General features: G+C 40.8%; 1 long non-coding RNA gene across 1 annotated transcript; it reads right to left on the bottom strand.

The window, feature by feature from the left end:
- Nucleotides 1-1,047: 1,047 nt before the first annotated feature.
- On the bottom strand, nucleotides 1,048-12,351 carry LOC124106856 (uncharacterized). The gene is made up of 2 exons (XR_009228657.1): nucleotides 1,556-12,351; nucleotides 1,048-1,263 (listed from the first exon to the last, which is right to left on the bottom strand). It is a non-coding gene; the product is annotated as an uncharacterized LOC124106856 (long non-coding RNA).
- Between the last annotated feature and the right edge of the window lie 22 nt (nucleotides 12,352-12,373).

Here is a 12,373-nt window from a genome sequence, read left to right as displayed (position 1 = left end):
AGTGATTGGAAGCTCTGTCCCGCCGCGGGCCACTGGGCCTTTTCTGTCGGTGGTCACAGTTCCGCCTACCTGGCAGGCGCAGGGAGAGGGGGTGGCTCTGCCTCTCAGCAGGCCGCTGCTCCTCTTCTGCCGGTGGGTCGCAGGCCCACCTACCTTGCAGGAGTGATTGGAAGCTCTGTCCAGCCGCAGGCCACTGGGCCTTTTCTGTCGGTGCTCACGGTTCTGCCTACCTGGCAGGCGCGGGGGGTGGGGGGGCGGCTCTGCCCCTCAGCAGGCCGCTGGGCCTGCTCTGTGGGTGGTCACAGTTCCCTCTACCTTGCCGGCGCAGGGGGAGGGGGCGGCTCTGCCTCTCAGCAGGCCGCTGCTCCTCTTCTAAATAATCTGTTTTAAAATTATAGTTTTTGCCATATTCACCAGCCAGAATTATCACCAAGGGGCAAATTATATAGTTGATTTACTTAGTCAAACTTATTTATCCAACAACTTGGTGACTTTTCGCATTGCCGAACAGTTTTTTTTTTTCTTGGTAGTACTGGGTATTGAACCCAGGGGTACTTTACCACTGAACTACATCCCCCCACAAAAACTCCACCCGCTTTAAAAAATGTTTTCGACACAGAATCTCACCAGCTTACCCAAGCAGCCCTTGAACTTGCAATCCTCCTGCCTCAGCCTCCCAAACAGCTGGGATTACAGAAGTATGCCATGGCACCTAGCTGAAGCCTCCAGTTCTTACATGAAACTTTTTAGTTTTAGTTTTTTTTTTTGTTGTTGTTGTTTTTAAATGAATCAATGCTGTGTAAATAGAGCTATATTCTCTAAGAAAACAACAAACATTTTAGGGCTTGGACTGTGTTCCCCTATTCTTACATGCCCTACACCTTTCAGTGATTAACACATTAGTGTTGTGTGCTTTTGTCAGTATTTCTTAGGAAAACAAGAAATTGTTCTTATTTCTCCATGTTTAGCTTCTTCATCTTCATTAGCAACTTTCAACTTTTATAAAGTAGTTTCCTAGGACTGTCATAACAAATTGCCAAATTTAACTGTGTGACTTAAAAACAACATAAATTTATTTTCACAATTTTGAAATCTTAGAAGTATAAAAATTTAAGTGCCAGCTGGATCATACTTCTTCTAAAAGCTCTAGGAGACTCCTTCCCTGCCTCTTCGATCTTCTAGTGATTGTAGGCATTCCTTGGCTTGCAGTTGTGCCACTTGTGTCTCTGCTTCAGTTTCACTGGATTTCTCTCTTTCTCTCTTCTGTTTTTTAAAACAAAGTGTGTTCTTGGACTTAGAACCCACCTGGTAAATCCCATATTATCTCAGCTGCAGATTCTCATTTTGATTATACCTGCAAAGGCACTCCCCCTCCCCCAATAATCTCACATTCACAGGCTCTCAGTAGGTATCTTTTGGAGACTACCATTCAACCATTTCAGTAATTAATTATACAGATTTCTCTTGACTACATATTTGTACCAGAGAATAAGTACTACACTGATATCCAAGAAATCCAAAAATCAGAGTAGAAGTTGATTTCTTGTCATCTTACAGTTTAGCCAGGCAAGGCTGATAGAGTAGTTCTGCTCCATTCAGCTATTAGGGGTCCCCATGTTGAGTCTCTGGCATGTCAGGGCATTCAGCTCAAGAAGGAGAAAGAAAGTGGAGAGAAGACAATTCCTTTAAACAAGTAAGGTTGGAGTTGCACACATCACTTCGTGATACCATTCTGTTGGCAAGAACTTAAGTATTTATGTCACTTCCTTCAGCCTTCACTGAGGCTGGGAAATAGCATCTCCAGCTGGGTGGCCAACCTCCAAATTTAACTCCACTACTGTGCCCAGATGAAGAAATGGATTGGAGAACTAATAGTATATGATAGTTTTAAAGAACCTTAACTCTCCTGATTGTATCTTTTTAAAGTTAAATACATCATGGGTAGAGCCTACATAAGTTACAGCAGTTAATCATTTTCATTTATAGCCTGAAAAATAAATATTGATGCTCTTGATTTTTAAAATTCCATATGGTTTGAAATTATCTTTAAAGGAAAGAATCATTTTTCTCTAGTTCAGAAGTCATTGTTAGACATGGTTATTGTGAGTCATTGTTATTTCCTTTTAAATGTCTTTAAAACTCTCATAAAAGAAGCAGCACAAAACTCAAGAGGGTCAACAGAACCTGGGCACTAAGAAGAATGGCATTCAGAGGAAGAGAACAGAACATAGAGTGTTCCTTGGGCACACTTAACAAAGGCCCAAATAGTTGCTATAAGGAGAAATGAAACTAAAATAAAACATTTTAATTAATATCAAGATTTAATTATACATTCCACATGAGGAGGATCAAGTTACTCATATGTACTTCTCTTCCCATGTTTGTGGCTTTAGCTGTTCTCAATTTAACCTTGCTGTCTCTATAATGTCCTATTTATAAGGGTGAAGCCCCTATACTTACTAGTATATAGAGCCTGGAAAGATCACACCTGATACCTGCGCAAGGCTCTGATACTGATAGTGGGCACAATCAGTAAGTGACAGCCCCAGGTGGTATTTCCTTAGACAGACTTTCTCCAATGTGAGTGGCTTTGTGTCACACATTTTTGAGGTCTGACTGCTGAATCACCATGACAAAGCCATCTCTTTCTTTAGCTATTAAGGCCTAACAATGACATTGGCAAAAAATGAATCAAAATTTTTATAGACTTGTTGAAACACATTTTTAAAAGTTTGGTAAAGTTAAGATTCTTTGATTACATGTAGTATTTTCATTTAAATTATGGATATCATTTTAACATCCAGAATGCTTTTATTTTCATTAAGTCCCCATATTTAATAATTCCAATTTATCTTGATTATATCACAACTTGATTAAATTTCCTTAGCCTAAATCAATTTATTTGTTTCTCAAGCTATAAAAATCCCAGGTACTCCTAATTGACTATAAGATCCATAAATCCAGTAGTGGTTCTTAAAGTTTGGTTCCAAGACTAGGTATTGTAGAATCACTAGGAGATTTGTGAAAACTGCCAAGTCTTGCCCCACTTCTACTCATAGCCACACATCAGTATAACTAAAATCCTGTAAGGATGAGGCCCAGTGGACTAAACTTTTAAAAGCACTGCAGAGAATTCTAATGCAAACTTAAGTTTGAAAACCACTGTTAGAGGGTGGCACATAGGGTTGATGTTTCCTGCCTTGCTTCTCCAGCCTCACATGTGTATTCTATGCATCTGTCCTCAGAACATCTCACCACTTCCCAAGTAATTCCTGCCCTTTCACACTTCAGTACTTTGGCATTTTCTGTTCCTGAAATGCTGTTTTACTCCCCCACTATCTGGCCAAATCCTACAAGGCACCATAAAATCCTTCTGAAGTGAGTAGGATATAAATAAGTATACACTCATCCTTCAACACCCAGCTCAAATAGCACCTTTGCTGCAAATTTCCTCTGACTCCCAAACAGGCTTAGTCATTCCTTCCTTTGGTTCTCCCATTGTAATTGACACTGGGTGCTACAGTTCTTTGCCTTCTCATGGTGGAAGATGGATTCTTAAGTTCCTGCCCCCAAGACATCCTTTAAAATGCTGGGGTCACAGTGATATTACTAATAAGAAATTGTTGAGTAAAAGCTTATTTGGTGATTTAACAGGCAAGACCATGTATTATTCCTGAGCTTCCCCCAACTTGAAATCCGTTCTTTAAACTAAAGTTAAATCTACTACCTGAGAAAGTTTCTCTTCTTCCTTTTCAATTGATAGGAGAGTTGAAAGAGAATGTAATGAAGAGATAAGTGAAGACTATCACCCAGATCAGTTAGACTATGCCTAGATAGAGGTCAACAGAGCATATCTTAAATCCCTAACTCACATCTAACAAGTGAAACAAATAATCTTGATGTAAATTCAGGTTCAAGTTAAGATTCTCAAAATTTTCTCTAATCTAGCTGGGAGCCGTGGCACATGCTTGTAATCCCAGCAGATCAGGAGGCTGAGGATCACCAGTTCAAAGCCACCTCAGCAAAAGTGAGGCATTCTAAGCAACTCAGTGAGACCCTGTCTCTAAAAAAAAAAAAAAAAAATAGGGCTGGGGATGTGGCTGAATGTTTGAGTGCCTCTAAATTCAATCCCTGGTATACCCGCCCCCATTTTTTTTCTCTAATCTTAGACTTCTTTTAAATTTATAAGAAGTGTTAAAAAAAGAATTAAGTATTTTAAAAAAGCTAGAAAACATGTAATTTATCTTTGTATATGTGGTTAAAAAGTATGGATTTGTTCTGTAGAAATAATATTAATCTCAATCACATTTTCTTCATTAGAAAACAGTTACATTGGCAGTAGAATATTCTAAACTTTCCTCTTTTTTACAGTTTTAAAGAAAAAATTTAAAGGGAATGTTTCATACTTATTTTTCTCAGTATCTTCTATAGGGTTAAAAGGTTAACAGCACTTTATATGTACATGAACTTGTACAATAACAGAATTATAACAACTGCGAGACTTGGCATTTTCATTCACCATCATAAATGACACAGTTTTCCCTTTAGACTCCAAAATACTGTTTCCCATATAATTAAGGCTACTGGGAACTAGAAGCATCAAGTCTTTGGATTTTTCTGCAATGGAAGTTAACCACCACAGAATCAAACCTGTCATGATTCATTGTCTTACTGTGAATAGTAATTAGGTAAACAATGATTACTTAGCTGCTATGAGTTGGTGATTCCTCATTCTCCCCTAATCCTCATCTGTCAGCTCCAACAAGACCTCCTTATTCCCAGTCAAATATGTAGTGCAGAGCAGTGCTGTTCTAGTTTGGATGTGAGATGTCCTCCAAAAGCTCATGTGTGAGATAATACAAGAAGGTTTAGAGGTGAATGGATCAGTTTACGAGAGCCTTAATTCAATCAGTGAATTAATCTCATGATGGGATGGATTAATTGGCTGGGAACTATAGATGAGTAGGGTATGGCTGGAGGAGGTGGGCCTTGGGGACATGGCTTTGGGATATATATTTTGTATCTGACCAGTGGAGTCTCCCTCTCTGCTTCCTGTTCATTTTGTGAGCTGCTTCCTTCCATCACACTCATCCACCATGATATTCTTTCTATTTTTTTTAAGAGAAAGAGAGAGAGAGTATCTTCTAATATTTATTTATTTTTTTAGTTTTCGGTAGACACAACATCTTTATTTTATTTTTTTTTATGTGGTGCTGAGGATCGAACCCTGTGCCCCGCGCATGCCAGGCGAGTGCACTACCGCTTGAGCCACATCCCCAGCCCCCCACCATGATATTCTGCTTCACTTTGAGCCCCAAGGAATGGAGCCAGCCTTCTATAGACTGAGACCTCTGAAACTGTGAGCCTCCAATAAACTTTTCCTCCTCTGCACTTGTTCTGATCACAGCAGAAAAAAAAAACTGATTAAAAGAAGTGTAAGAGGAGAAGGAGACTGGAGATACCTCTCAGGAAGACAAGCACTTGGTAATGTATAGGCAGACCTGTAAACATAATAATGGCAGATAAAGCTGACAGAAATTGCAACATTTTTCACTATCGTAGTAATACGGGATGGGGGACTTATCAAACAAGATTGGTTAATTTTCACAATTAGTTCAGGTTCTCAAGTAAGCCTTCATTGAAGTACTGAGATAAATGCTGCAAAGGAACAGAACTAAGAGTTCCATTTGGAAATGGGCACACTGTGAAAAATCATCTCTCACACCTCTCCTAAACCCTCAAGCAGAACTCTGATGCACTCATCATATAGGCTCTGTAATGAAGTTAGTCTCTTCTTAACAATCAGATTGTACTCCCTAAGGTAGGAAATGCCTTTCATTCATCTTTATACTCTCAAGGGAGTCTGCTGAAGTATATGCCCTCAGTATATTCTTCTTAAACAAATAAACTGAAAATCCATCATTCAGAAAGAATTACTTGCTAACACTGAGAAAGCAATTTTATGTAGGCTCCAAGGGTCCAGATGTACTCATTTAAATTATACAGCTTAAGCAAGTGTGAGAAGAAAAGGCACCTGTCTTCTGTAAAAATGCACCAAACAGGTGTTCCAGCTACTTCCTTGCTAGCTGGAGCACCCACTGAAGATCAACACTGTGCTCTAAGGCCAGCATTTGATGCACTTCTACTTTCCTTTGGCTGCCAGAGTAGTTTTTGAGGGGCTGGCATTTGTATTTATTTGGTACAGGGTTTCCTGAGGAATTCAGGATTTCTCAAATCCTATTATAAAATAAGTCACATTCTAATTTTGAGCCCAGAATCCTAAAATCTCTCCCAAAGGTTTAAAAGGTTGGCAAAGAAAGGAAGCAGGCCACCAAACCCAGAACAAAAAGGACTCCTAATTCTTCTTGAAGCTTAATTTGATAATAAATCATGAAGAACTGAGTTTAACAGCTTCAATGTCTGCATATCAAACATGCATTTATTATTATAGATGTACTTAAATTTGATGGAAGGTAATATTGCAGATTATATGGAAATTCAGTTATAATATAGATAATGTAGAGTTTGGAGATTAATTTGCCCAAAACTAACAGCTTTTAATAGCATTTTCCCATTTTGCATTTAAATGTTATTAGTTAACAATGATTGGATTTCCCCTTCTAATTCCCAATGTTGAAAAAGACACATCCAAATCAGAGGTGCATTGGAAAGTCTATAATAAGAAGACTGGACACATTTGCCCATTGTATGAGTGACACATGAAGAGCTGAAAGGATAGATCAACCTTTGTTTGTGATCAAGAAAATTCATGGAAATGATGTCCCAGACTCTCAAAGCAGAAAGAAAAATGATCTGTATATCCCAACCACATTCAAATAAATTCTTCAGTGACAGAATCCATTAGGATTAGACACAGCACAGGTAAATTTGCATTCAACTCTATATCTTTTCCTTCTATCTTGGAGAAAGCATCTTGTCCCCTGTCTAATCCTTTCCTAGTATCTTAATCCCATTCTTCTTAGCTCCTTTTGAACCTGGTTTCATCACTATTTCCTCCCTTAACCCTTCTCACTCCCCTGGCTTCTTAACCTCAATTTATAATTAGCACTTGGAATATCTAATAGTCCCATCTTCCTCACCCTGTTCCTTGTAGTTGTCACTCTTTTCTTTCTTCTTCTTTTATTCACTCTCAAAATCTCTGTAATTCTCCCTTTAGTAAAAGTATTTTCCCTAGGCACTAGAGGTTACTTTTAAAAGAAATGTCTAAGACACATTCATTGGTCTTTCTCTCACCACAAGCACTTTGCTACCTTGGGACACCATTGCTCCTTCCTTTCCTGTTAGAATTATTTTTCCTTGGACTTCCATTATAATAGTTTCTCTTGGTCCACTTCATAATCCATGAACTTAGTTTTAATTTGAAATGTGGTTCCTCTGCTTTCTCTGTGTGGTGAGGGGTAAATCACGTGAAACCAAGTGTTGATTGTACTGACTGGCCACACTGTTAATCAAGGTCCTAGCAGGAAAAAAAACAGTAAAGACAATTATGATCATTAACTTTGGTTGTCAAAATGACTGGGTTGAGGACACCTAGAAAATGCATAAAGTATAATTTTGGGTGTGTCTGTGAAGATGTCTCCAGAGATGTTTAGCATGTCAATCAAATGAAATGAGTGGGAAAGACCCATCCTGAACATGCGCAGCACCCCCAATCGGTTGGGGGTTTGGATAGAATAAAAAATGGAAGGGGGAAGCTTATACTTATGCATATTCAACCCTTGAGTGGGTGCAGTTTTTGCTGCTGCCATCACCCATGGACATCAGACTCAAAATCCTGCCACCCCGGAAAGCAGACTTGTACTAGTGGCTGACCAGAGGGCTTTCAGGCCCTCAGCCTCAGATTGGGACTGCATCATTTGTCCCTCTTGTTTTGAGGATCTGGCTTCTTGAACTGAGCATCTATTGGTTTCCCTGACTCTTCAATCTCTGATTTACACCAGTCTAATAAACCCATATGAATTGGTTCTGTTCCTCTAAAACGCAGTCTAATCAAGGGATGGTGAAGTTTCAGGAAATCAGTACCAGAGTTGGGAAAGAGTTGAAAACTTAATAAACAGGAACGCCATGGCCATGGAAGAATACACTTACTGCCAAAACTAGAGAAACCGGGTTCTGAAGAGGCCTTACCTCTCACTCCTACTATCCTCCAGTTTTCTGCTGGTGCCTCTCATGACTCAAACCTAATTGGAAACCAAGAGTATGACAGACTCAGCTGATGCTCTTGAGGTCCACCTCCTAGAAGCACAGCAAAGCAAGGAAAGGTGGAGAATGAACCTGGATGGAGGGCCAGCAGAGAACAGCCAGCATACAAGCACAGAGTTCACTGTCTCCATCATGCACTTAAAAATATCTAGTGTACTAAGTATTCTAGGGAATCAGAGTACACGAGTTCACAAGACAGAAGTGATGTCCATTTTCATGGTGTTTTCATTCTACCCAGGGGAGGCAGACAGTAAAAGAATAGACATAAGGTATTAGTATGTGGTGATAAGCATTAGGTATTCTGACTGTGGAAATAGACAGGGAAGCAATTCCTCTGGTGAGCAAACAGGTGCCCAGATTCCCACGATTGGATTGCCCAGCAGTTTCCCTCTGAGGCTATTAAGATAACTATTCGGGTGCACTACCTGGTTTCCATAGTAAAGTCCTTGGGTGTGAGAGGCTCTGTGTTTGTATTAACCTGGACCTTATCTCAGTTAGCTAGCACCCAGGATTAAAGGAATACTGGTTAGAGTGTAGTCATGTGTGATGGGTAAAATGTAACCTTTTTTGAGTTAATAAACTCAGCAGGAGGGAGGAGTGGACACTTCTGTACTTCTTCTTTTTCACTTCTTCACTTCACTCTCTCTGCTCCACCTATGTCTGCTGCTTATACCTTGTGTCTGTGACTGTTCTTTGTGTGCTTCCTCGCAGGTATTCCTCCACGGGTGCTCCTTTACAGATAAGTGTAAAGGAAATAACAAGCAGTACCACACCTGTGATGTAGAAAGGGCAGTCTTTTAGACATGGGTAATCTATGAGGTGACAGAAGAGTTAAAACGAAAGAGGAAAGCCAGGCTTTCTAAGAGCTAAAAAAGAGTGCTCAAACGAGAGATCAGCAAGGGCAGAGTCCAACATCCTGAGTTAGACACCTTGGAAAATCCAAGGGAAAGAGAAGAAGCTGAGGTGCTCAAGTGTGAGACCAGGACAGAAGGTGAGGGAGGAATGGCAGGCAGAAGTGAGATCATAAAAGGCTTTTCTGGCCAGGCAAGAAGTTAGGTTTTTTTTTTTTTTTTTTTCCTTAATGCAACATAAAGATTTTAGGCTGATCATAGTAGGTTGATGTGTGTGAATTAAAATACATCAGGCAGATTCTACTCATAAAATACACTGTAACTTTCACAATTCTGTGAAAAATAAATTGTGGTGAGACATGAGTTGAAATGACCCACTGCAGTGTGCACTGTTCTGGTCAAACCTCTTATGCCCAGGAGAGTTGAATGGTGTTTGGGGTAGGGGTGGTGCTGTTTAGACCAAGATGAGCACTTCATCCAAGAGTGGCCCATCCACAGGCTGGCTGCCAGCTGGAGAAGTGGCTTAGTGCTAAGGGCTCTGCATTTGGATTATATTCTTATGGAATGTGGATTAGAGGATAAGAATAGGATTAATTAGCAAGTTGGTGCTATGAGAATAGATTAGGGATAGAGAACAGAGACAAGAAGAAGAGAAGATTATCCTTTGAGATGCCTAAATTCCTAATAGATACTCACATATCCATAAAAATACTCTTGTCCCTCCTCTTCTAATTAAGGCAGTCTGAGTCTTTCCTCACAAGTCCACAGACTATCAACACATTAATACTCTCAGGTTTCACTTTTTTTTTTTTTTTTTAAGAGATTGAAACCAAGGGTGTTTAAACACTGAGCAAAAATGACTAGTCCCTTTTTATTGTTTAAAATTTTGAGACAGGTTCTCAGTAAATTGCTTAGGGTCTTGCTTAGTTGCTGAGCCTCCTCAAATTTGCAATCCTCCTGCCTCAGCCTTCAGAGTCCCTGGGATTATAGGCATGTGACACCATGCCCAGTAAAGGTTTCATTCTTTAAACCTTATTTTCTCATTCCAATCAGTTAGGAGTGACAAAGATCAGCTATGGTAACTCTCAAATTTCAGTGGCTTAAAACAAACTTTTCTTCTCACTTACTTTACATATCCATCATGAGGTAGTTGGGACTGTATTCTGAATTGTCTTCCCTCCAAGACCAACAATGATAGAGCATACAGTTCCTGGAACATCACTGATTGCCAAGACAAAGAGAAAATGGGTTCTGGAAGATCTTGCATCAGCAAATAAATGTTACACTCAAAATTCACTGACAGAATGTGTTACGTAGCATAACCAAACATAAAAAGGCTAGAACACACAACTTTTTCATATACCTGAAAGAGAATAGGAATTGTTTGGCACATCTACCACTATTTGCTTTTCCATAACCCTGCTGCTTATAAACCAAGTCAGAATTTTAACTCCATGTTCGTATTTTTAATCATCAACTAGAATACCACATTGGATGGTATCATAGACACCTCAAATCTCAGGACTGGAGCCTTCATTCTTTCCCACAAAGTTTTTGTACTCTCTCTTGGTCAGTGCCTCCATTATCTATCTACTACTTTAAATAAGGAACCCAGATGTTATTCTTGATTCATCTCTCTCTTCCAACACCTAATCAGCCATCAAACTCATCACTATTTCTCTGTAGTTTATCCCCATTTTACTAAGTCCAGACTATTACCCTATTTCAGATTCTTATGGATTCTTGCCCAGGCAATTCGGGCACGTCTTCTGTTAGTCTTTTGCTTCCTCGTTCTTCATTTCTTTCATTTCTGCAATAATTTGTACTTTGAACAAATACTGTTTCTTTGATTAAATAAGTAATGGATCACCTAGAAGAAATTCAAAGTCTGAAGAAGGAGACAGTGATGTAAATGAAAAATTACAACACAATGGGACAGATGTGGTAATAACTATGTAGAAAGGTAACCTGGGAGAGGACAGGAAATTCCAATTGGGTGTGATGGTAATGGGAAGGTAGTATGGAATGTTTCCAGACAAGAAGTGAAAATTCAGCTCAATGAGGAGAAAACAGTAGGACCAGGGCCTGCAAGTGAGCCACAGGAGTAGGAAAAGCAGGTGAAGGAAGCAGCATGTGCCCAGCACATTGGAGGAACTCCAGCGGACCAGGTCAAAACAGGGAGGATTGAGGGTAATGATGTGAAGGAGCAAGTACGCACCTCATCTGCAAGAACCCAAAGTGTCTTGGTTAGTTATTTTGCAGGGAACTGGATGTGGAGTCATCAATTGAGGTGAGAAATTTAAAAGAAAGAGCAGGTCTGCATACGATGATACTTTTATGTGTGGATACCATCACATAACATTTACTTAACACCAATTTGAGATACCAAGTTAATCTTCTTCCTATTTTTAATTTGCAGTTAAAAAAAAATACTGAGATTGAGAGATTAACGACTTGAGCAGTTACACAGGTACAAATCCTGTTTTCCACCAGAGCCCAAGTTGTTATCAATCAAGTTATGCTGAGTTTGAAAAATTCCATCAGGATGTGTACACAGCTAAGAGAACCTGGGGAACACTAACATTAAAGGGGCAAAAGAAGAAGAAGCCAGTGAGTTTGAGAAGACACAACCCCTTAAGAAATGTCCTCCTGTTCATTCTTCCAGGGACCCTAATACAGTGGTACTGGCACTCAATAAAGAACCACTGGACTGAGAAGGTACATTGTGTCAAGGGTGGCCTTTCATACCCAATTTCTTCAGTTCTTAAAGAGGGAAGGAATGGGGGGAGGGCAATTAGCAAATCCTCCGCTGAAGACACCAAGAATTCCCCCCCCCCCCCAACGTCTGCCAAGACTGCTGGGATGGGAGTGCCACAGACTTGCCAACCTGGATCAGGGTTTACTGCGGAAATCACCCGAGATTTGGACGAGAATCCAACCAGCTAGCAGACAGGGGTCTCCTGGTCTGAGAGGAGCGCGTGCACTGACACGCAGGCACGGGCGCGCCCGTCTGGGAAGGCCGGGAGCGCGCAGTCCCTTGCCCCCCAATTCAGCCCCAGCGTCCACTTTCCGCCTCACTGCAGCCGCTCCTGCCCCGGCGCGTGTGTTCCCGCGGCTCTTCTCCCCTCCCCGCGGACACCCAGGGCTCCAGGCGCTGGCTTGCCAACGCAGACGCTGCAGGGCCCTCAGCCTCAGGGGCTGTGCGTCACGGGGGCGGGGCCGGAACGCGGCTCGTACCCGCCCCCGCGCGCCCGCAGCCCCGCCCCTTCTGGCCGAAAAGGGGCGGACTCGGTCGGAGG

This window comes from Marmota monax, unplaced genomic scaffold (genome assembly GCF_021218885.2).
Source record: "Marmota monax isolate L192 unplaced genomic scaffold, Marmota_monax_Labrador192_F-V1.1 WCK01_AAM20220418_F8-fsc00003, whole genome shotgun sequence".
Lineage (NCBI taxonomy): Eukaryota > Metazoa > Chordata > Mammalia > Rodentia > Sciuridae > Marmota > Marmota monax.
Note: the sequence above shows the minus strand (reverse complement) of the source record. Positions and strands in the feature narration are given on the sequence as shown.